The sequence below is a fragment of the Nerophis ophidion genome, linkage group LG22, assembly GCF_033978795.1.
Source record: "Nerophis ophidion isolate RoL-2023_Sa linkage group LG22, RoL_Noph_v1.0, whole genome shotgun sequence".
In the NCBI taxonomy this organism is placed as follows: domain Eukaryota; kingdom Metazoa; phylum Chordata; class Actinopteri; order Syngnathiformes; family Syngnathidae; genus Nerophis; species Nerophis ophidion.
The window spans coordinates 16,534,676-16,541,677 of NC_084632.1; the positions used below are offsets into that span (position 1 = coordinate 16,534,676).

Below are 7,002 nucleotides of genomic sequence, written 5' to 3' on the forward strand. Positions count from 1 at the left end.
GTAATATGTGCCTGCCTTGAATTACTGCCGGGTCCAACTCGCTCCCCAAATTAATTAGCCTATGCTTACTTTTACCGCCGGGTCAAATTCGTGACGTCACAAGTGACGCTTCCCCTGTCGTCATTTTCAAAATGGCGGAGGAGTTTTTTTTGCTGTTACTCTGTGTAAACCAGGGGTCTTGTTCCACAGCCGTACAGATCACACTGATGGTTGTGATATAAAACAACTTTTACACTCTTACTAATATGTGCCACACTCTGTGACCCCACACCAAACACATTTCGGGATAACATCGGCTCTGTAACACATAATAAATGCAACATAAGAATTACCCACAATGCCATGCATCCATGACTCTTGGCTATATTATACACCCCGCTAGCACCAACCGTGGTTGGGGGCGCGTGTATAATATAGCCAAGAGTCATGGATGAATGGCATTGTGGATAATTCTTATGTTGCGTTTATAATGTGTTACAGAGCAGATGTTCTCCAGAAATGTGTTTGTTGTGGGTTCAGATAGTGTGGCACATATTAGTAAGAGTGTTAAAGGTGTTTATATCACAACCATCAGTGTAAAAGGTACGGCTGTTGACCAAGTATACATTGCAATCTCGTATGAGAAGCAGCGAAATGCATGTGTCCGGCCGGCACGCAGATAGCGTTGTGTAAAGGCGTTCGCGATGACATGTTGTAGAGCAGTGGTCCCCAACCACCGGGCCGCGGCCGCAGAATAAATTTTTATTTATTTATTTATTTTTTAATCACACTCAATTTTTCACTGCATGCCATTGGTAAGCCAAGGGGTGAGAAGAGGTTTTAAAATGATTAGCGCCTGCTTACTTTTACTGCATGCCTTGAATAAGCGCAGGAGTGAGAAGAGGTGTTAAATTAATTAGCGCCTCGGCGGCTATTCAAGGAAATACGGTAGACCCATGCTGATGTCCGTGTTGCTTATACTTAACAATATATTAAAGTAACATCATATATGAATTTTTATATATAGTGTAATATAGTGTGTATCTTTTTATGGCTGCTAAGTAGAGGAGGAACAGACACCAGTGTGGATCTACATTAGCATATTTTTTAAATTTACTTATGTAAAAAACGTATGCAATGTACTTAACCGTCAGTCTACCCCAGGGCAGCTGTGGCTACTGATGTAGCTTACCACCACCAGGTGTAAATGAATGATGGGTTCCCACTTCTCTGTGAGCGCTTTGAGTGTCTACAAAATCGCGATACAAATCAAAGTTTTTTTGTTTTTTTTTACATGCAAGCAAATACACCATCAAAGTAACCCCCACGACACCAAAAGGGACAAGCGGTAAAAATAGATGGATGGACATATAACATATTTTTTTTTTGTTATTATTATTTTTATATGTGCATATACAAACAAACATATAGCCTATTATTTAGGCACTATTTACTAGTGATACATTGAAAATGTATTTGCCAAAAAAAGACTTTTATCACCAAAACACCGCTGCCGAAAACTACACATACAAATGACGAAAAAGTTAGTATTTATGTTTAGACTGCAGTCATTTTAGGAAATCTGTCATATCTGATGCTAAAAATGTCAGATTTAAAGCAGTTTGGAGCAACGATATATCCGATCTGTGTCCCTTGAGGGCAAAAAAAAAAAAAATCAGATTTGGTTTCCAGTGTCAATAGAGCCTAAGTCCCCTGTCGACTGTCCTTTGGGGACCTCCCAGGAAGAACGACAGAGACCACTAGAAGCTTCTTTAAAAGCAGAGCAACACAATGTGGAATCTAGTGTAAACTTGATGTATTTCCAATATACAATACAAATCATTTGCCATTATTTAAATTTGTATATATTAATTTACTTAGTTGTAATATGTATTTACATATTTCTAGTCATTAACTTTACATCATAATCTTGATTTTAGCAAGAATAGTTAATTTGGTCTTTTCTAGTTTAAAAATGTTAAAATGAAGAAAATAACTATTCAAATAGGATATGTTGGTTTTCCCCACATATAAAAGTGTTTAAAGATTTTGCAACATCCCTAACATGCCAAGTTGTACAAGTTGAATAATGCTTGTTTTCAGAATAAAATATATATGGTTCTAGGGTTGTGAATCAATTCCATTCGATTCTTGCTGGTAATAATTCAATTCAGAAGAGACAATTCAAAACGATTCTTGATTCAAAATCAATACTTTTCTTTTTTTTTTTTAAATAACTTAGGTTGCCAGTTCTGTGATTAACTACATTCTTCCAAAGAATAGATAAACGTACCTAAAAGAAAACTTGTTTTGTTTAATTAACTTTTATCCAAACATTTACTAAAGTCCCGTGACTCCGAGAGGACAAGCAGTAGAAAATGGATGGATTCACTGAAGTGGATGAACTTTGGGGGTGATTTTTTTTTTTTTAATAGATTTTTTAAATAATTTTTTAAGAATCGTTACAAATAAGAATCACGATTCATTTGAAAATATATTTATTTTTTTTACATCCCTAATTATTTATAGCTTAAAATTCCTGCTAATTTCTAGATGTACAAATATCTATAAATTTGTCTTATCAAGTAGGATAATTTCAATAGTTTTTTTTTTTTCCCCCCCAAAATCTAGTTGTTTCCATTTATACTTTGTCAGCTCTTTCGTTTCTGTGCATGTGTGCACATACAAAAAAAACCCCTCTTATTTCACTTAAACAATTTAGATGAATCAGTTTTGTTGATTACTATACATATACCCAAACAGTAAAATTACCAGTTGTATGATGCCCGGTGTAATACGTGGTAGTTTTTTGCAACTTATACTGTGATATTATACACTTTATTCAGTTTAGTATAAAAAAATGACTCAGTAGTTAAATGGAAGAAAGCAATTAAGTTCCCAAAACAATTAATCCTCATTATACTATGCTACTTCCCCCTCACTAGTTTGGTAAAACTACAAGTCGATGTTTACCAACTTGTACTTTTTGTGTACACCAAAAGTGTACCCAGGTAGCCAAAACTGAGATTAAGTACATTCTTTCATAGAATAGATGAACTTACCTAAACAAAAAGTGGTTTTGTTTGATAAAAATTTTCCCTAACATTTACTAAAGTCCCACGACCCCAAGAGAGACAAGCAGTAGAAAATGGATGGATTTACTGACAGATTTTGGGTATTTTTTAAAGAAAAAAAATTTGGATATATATATTTTTTTAAGAATTGTTACAAACAAGAATCCCAATTCATTCGAAAATAAAAAAAATTTCACCCCTACTTATTCATAGCTTTAAAATCCTGCTAATTTCTACATATACAAATCTTAATATAGGATGTCTTATCAAGTAGGATGATTTCAGTAGTTGTTTGTATTTTTCCCCCCAAAATCTAGTCGTTTCCATTTAAACTTTGTCAGCTCTTTGGTTTCTGTGCACGTGTGCGCACACACACACAAAAATACTTTTTAAAAAAACTCTTATTTCACTTAAACAATTTAGTTGAATCTGTTTTGTTGATTATTATACACATACCCAAACAGTAAAATCACCAGTTGCATGATGCCTGGTGGGATACATGGTGGTTTGCTGCAGCTTGTACTGGGAAATTTTGCATTTTAGTAAGTTTAGTGAGAAAAAAAAAAAAAAAAAAGACTTCATAGTTAATTAGCAATTAAGTTCCCAAAACAATTAATCCTCATTAAACCATGCTACTTCCCCCTCACTAGTTTGGTAAAACTGCAAGTCAATGTTTACCAATTTGTACTTTTTGTGGACGCCAAAAGTTTACCCAATAAGCCAAAACGTGCCTTTTAGGGAATGAATAAGAAAATAAACTTACTTGAAAACGAGTGAAAGGTACGAGACGACCCCCCAAAAAAGGGGGAAAAAGGTTTAAAATCCCTGGGTTAGTCTTCGGAGAGGATCGGTGGTATTCCTTCAAGAAAAGCGATCGTGTGCATCCTTCCTGGGAGAAAACGCTTTTTTTAAAAATTCCACTTTTATCGAGGCGGGGAAGTCAATAAGATGAAGAGTCTGGCGGAGATAAACGTGTATTATTATTCTTGTTATTTCCTTCTCCGGATCAGACTCTGCGGGGCAGAAGAAAGGTGGAAAGTACAAAAATCACACACGGTAATCCGCGCGCGACAACGCCGCGCCTGGATCACCGAATGTCTCCTTTTCTGCTTCTGTCGTTATCTCCACGTCGCAGGTTTGGATTCTTTTCTTCCCAAATCCACCTCGTACGGACGGACTGGGGGTTGGGAGACAAGAGTCAAAAAACGCTCCCCTTTCCGCCCTCCGCCTCCTTCTCCTCCTCCTCTCCCTGCCAGGCAGGAGGCAAATACGGAGACCGGTGCTGCGTTCACGGACGCCTCAGAAACTTCGGCTTCTCTTTATAAAACCGGAGACGAACACCAATTTAACAAATTATTGACCTGTTTCTTTACTTTCACAATGTTCTAAAACAATTGAAAAACTGTTCAATAACAGATTAGATAGTTTTTTTGATTTATATAAACTTTAATTAGTAGATTGCACAGTACAGTTCGTATTCCGTACAATCGACCACTAAATGGTAACAACCGGATACGTTTTTCAACTTGTTTAAATCGGGGTCCACGTTAATCAATTCACAAACAAACAGAGAATACTCGCTGAGTAGTAGTTTGAGCTCAAATGGGTTGTACTTGTATAGCGCTTTTCTACCTTCAAGGTACTCAAAGCGCTTTGACACTACTTCCACATTTACCCATTCACACACACATTCACACACTGATGGAGGGAGCTGCCATGCAAGGCGCCAACCAGCACCCATCAGGAGCAAGGGTGAAGTGTCTTGCTCAGGACACAATGAACGTGACGAGGTTAGTACTAGGTGGGATTTGAACCAGTGACCCTCGGGTTGCACACGGCCACTGAGCCACTGCGCTACGCCGTCGGACTAGAGGCCTACTGAAACCCACTACTACCGACCACGCAGTCTGATAGTTTATATATCAATGATGAAATATTAACATTGCAACACATGCCAATACGGCCGGTTTAGTTTACTAAATTATAATTTTAAATTTTCCGCGGATTTTCCTGTTGAAAACGTCGCGGATTGATGACGTGTGTTCGTGACGTTATTGGTTGAAGGGGACATTTTAGCCCAGCACCACTTACGGCTAAAAGTAATCTCTTTTCATCGCATAATTACACAGTAATTTGGACATCTGTGTTGCTGAATCTTTTGCAATTTGTCCAATTAATAATGGAGACTATAAATAAGAATGCTGTTGGTGGAAAGTGGTGGATTGCAGCTGCCTTTAGCACCGAAACACAGCCGGTGTTTCTTTGTTTGTTGTGAAGCTTTAACACAGAGCGGTCAAGCGAACATGTTTCTCTACGTCAACCAGCAAGTTTTTGGATGGGAAAATTGTGATATTAAGTCGGCTCTTACCGGAGACTTGAGTGGATTATGCGACATACTCCTGTAGCTGTCAAAAAGGCTCCTCCATTGGCTTCTCTGAGAGACACTGGCGTTCACCGCAGCCCTCCGACTTTCAGATATGACTTTAAAATCTCACTAAAATACTATTAACACAATAAACAGATAAGGGATTTTCCAGAATTATCCTAGTAAATGTGTCTAATAACATCTCAATCGCTCACACTGCCGTCACCTGGAGCTGTCGCCTTTTTTGTTTGTTTTTTTTTTTTTTTTTTTTTTAGTGCTTCACTCTAACTTTCCTCATCCACAAATCTTTCATCCTCGCTCAAATTAATGGGGAACTCGTCGCTTTCTCGGTCCGAATTGCACTTGCTGCTGGTGGCTATGATTATAAACAATGGGAGGATGGGAGGAGCCCTACAACCGGTGACATCACGCGCACATCGTCTGCTACTTCCGGTACAGGCAAGGCATTTTTATTAGCGAACAAAAGTTGCGAACTTTATCGTCGATGTTCTCTACTAAATCCTTTCAGCAAAAATATGGCAATATCGCAAAATGATCAAGTATGACACATAGAACGGACCTGCTATCCCTGTTTATATAAGAACATCTAATTTCAGTAGGCCTTTAAATAAGTGTAAACTTTTTCGCATTCCTTTTCAAATATCCATCCATTTTCTACTGCTTATTTCCTTTGGGGCGACGGGGGGCGCTGGTGCCAATATCGGGTGGACGTCGCCACCTCATCGCAGGGCCCTTTTCAAATATGTAAAAAAAAAAAAAAAGAAAAAGTCCATTGCTCATTTTGTTAATTTTCCCATCCATCCGAGGTCGGGTTGCGGGGGCAGCAGCCTAAGTGGGGAAGCCCAGACTTCCCTCTCCCCAGCCACTTTGTCCAGCTCTTCCCGGCGGATCCCGAGGCGTTCCCAGGCCAGCCGGGAGACATAGTCTTCCCAACGTGTCCTGGTTCTTCCCCGTGGCCTCCTACCGGTCGGACGCGGCCTAAACACCTCCCTAGGGAGGCGTCCGGGTGGCCTCCTGACCAGACGCCCAAACTACCTCATCTGGCTCCTCTTGATGTGGAGGAGCAGCGGCTTTACTTTGAGCTCATCCCGGATGACAGAGCTTCTCACCCTATCTCTAAGGGAGAGCCCCGCCACCCGGCGGAGGAAACTCATTTCGGCCGCTTGTACCCGTGATCTTGTCCTTTCGGTCATAACCCACAGCTCATGACCAGGGGTCCCCAAACTACGGCCCGCGGTGGTTAACATTTTGGAGACTTGTGTATGCGTGTGTATGTTAATATTATATATATATAGTTTTAACCCAATGTGGCCCCCGAGTCAAAAACTTTGGGGACCCCTGCTCATGACCATAGGGTGAGGATGGGAACGTAGATCGACCGGTAAATTGAGCGCTTTCCCTTCCGGCTCAGCTCCTTCTTCACCACAACGGATCGATACAGCGTTCGCATTACTGAAGACGCCGCACCGATCCGCCTGTCGATTTCACGATCCACTCTTCCCTCACTCGTGAACAAGACTCCTAGGTACTTGAACTCCTCCACTTGGGGCAGTTTGTTTTTTT

At 39.8% G+C, this 7,002-nt stretch overlaps 1 protein-coding gene across 9 annotated transcripts in view; it reads right to left on the bottom strand.

The window, feature by feature from the left end:
• The window catches only part of ptprsa (protein tyrosine phosphatase receptor type Sa), a 701,781-nt gene that overhangs the window by 463,678 nt on the left and 231,101 nt on the right, over nt 1–7,002 (bottom strand). Inside the window, exon 1 of one of the 9 annotated variants that reach the window (XM_061883333.1) lies at nt 3,817–4,345. The exons of 7 other annotated variants lie outside the window; for them this stretch is intronic. The gene's annotated coding sequence lies outside the window, so the exon portion shown is untranslated. Of the gene's footprint in view, nt 1–3,816; nt 4,346–7,002 lie in introns of those variants that run through there. One more of the 9 variants, XM_061883342.1, reaches the window with a different exon arrangement.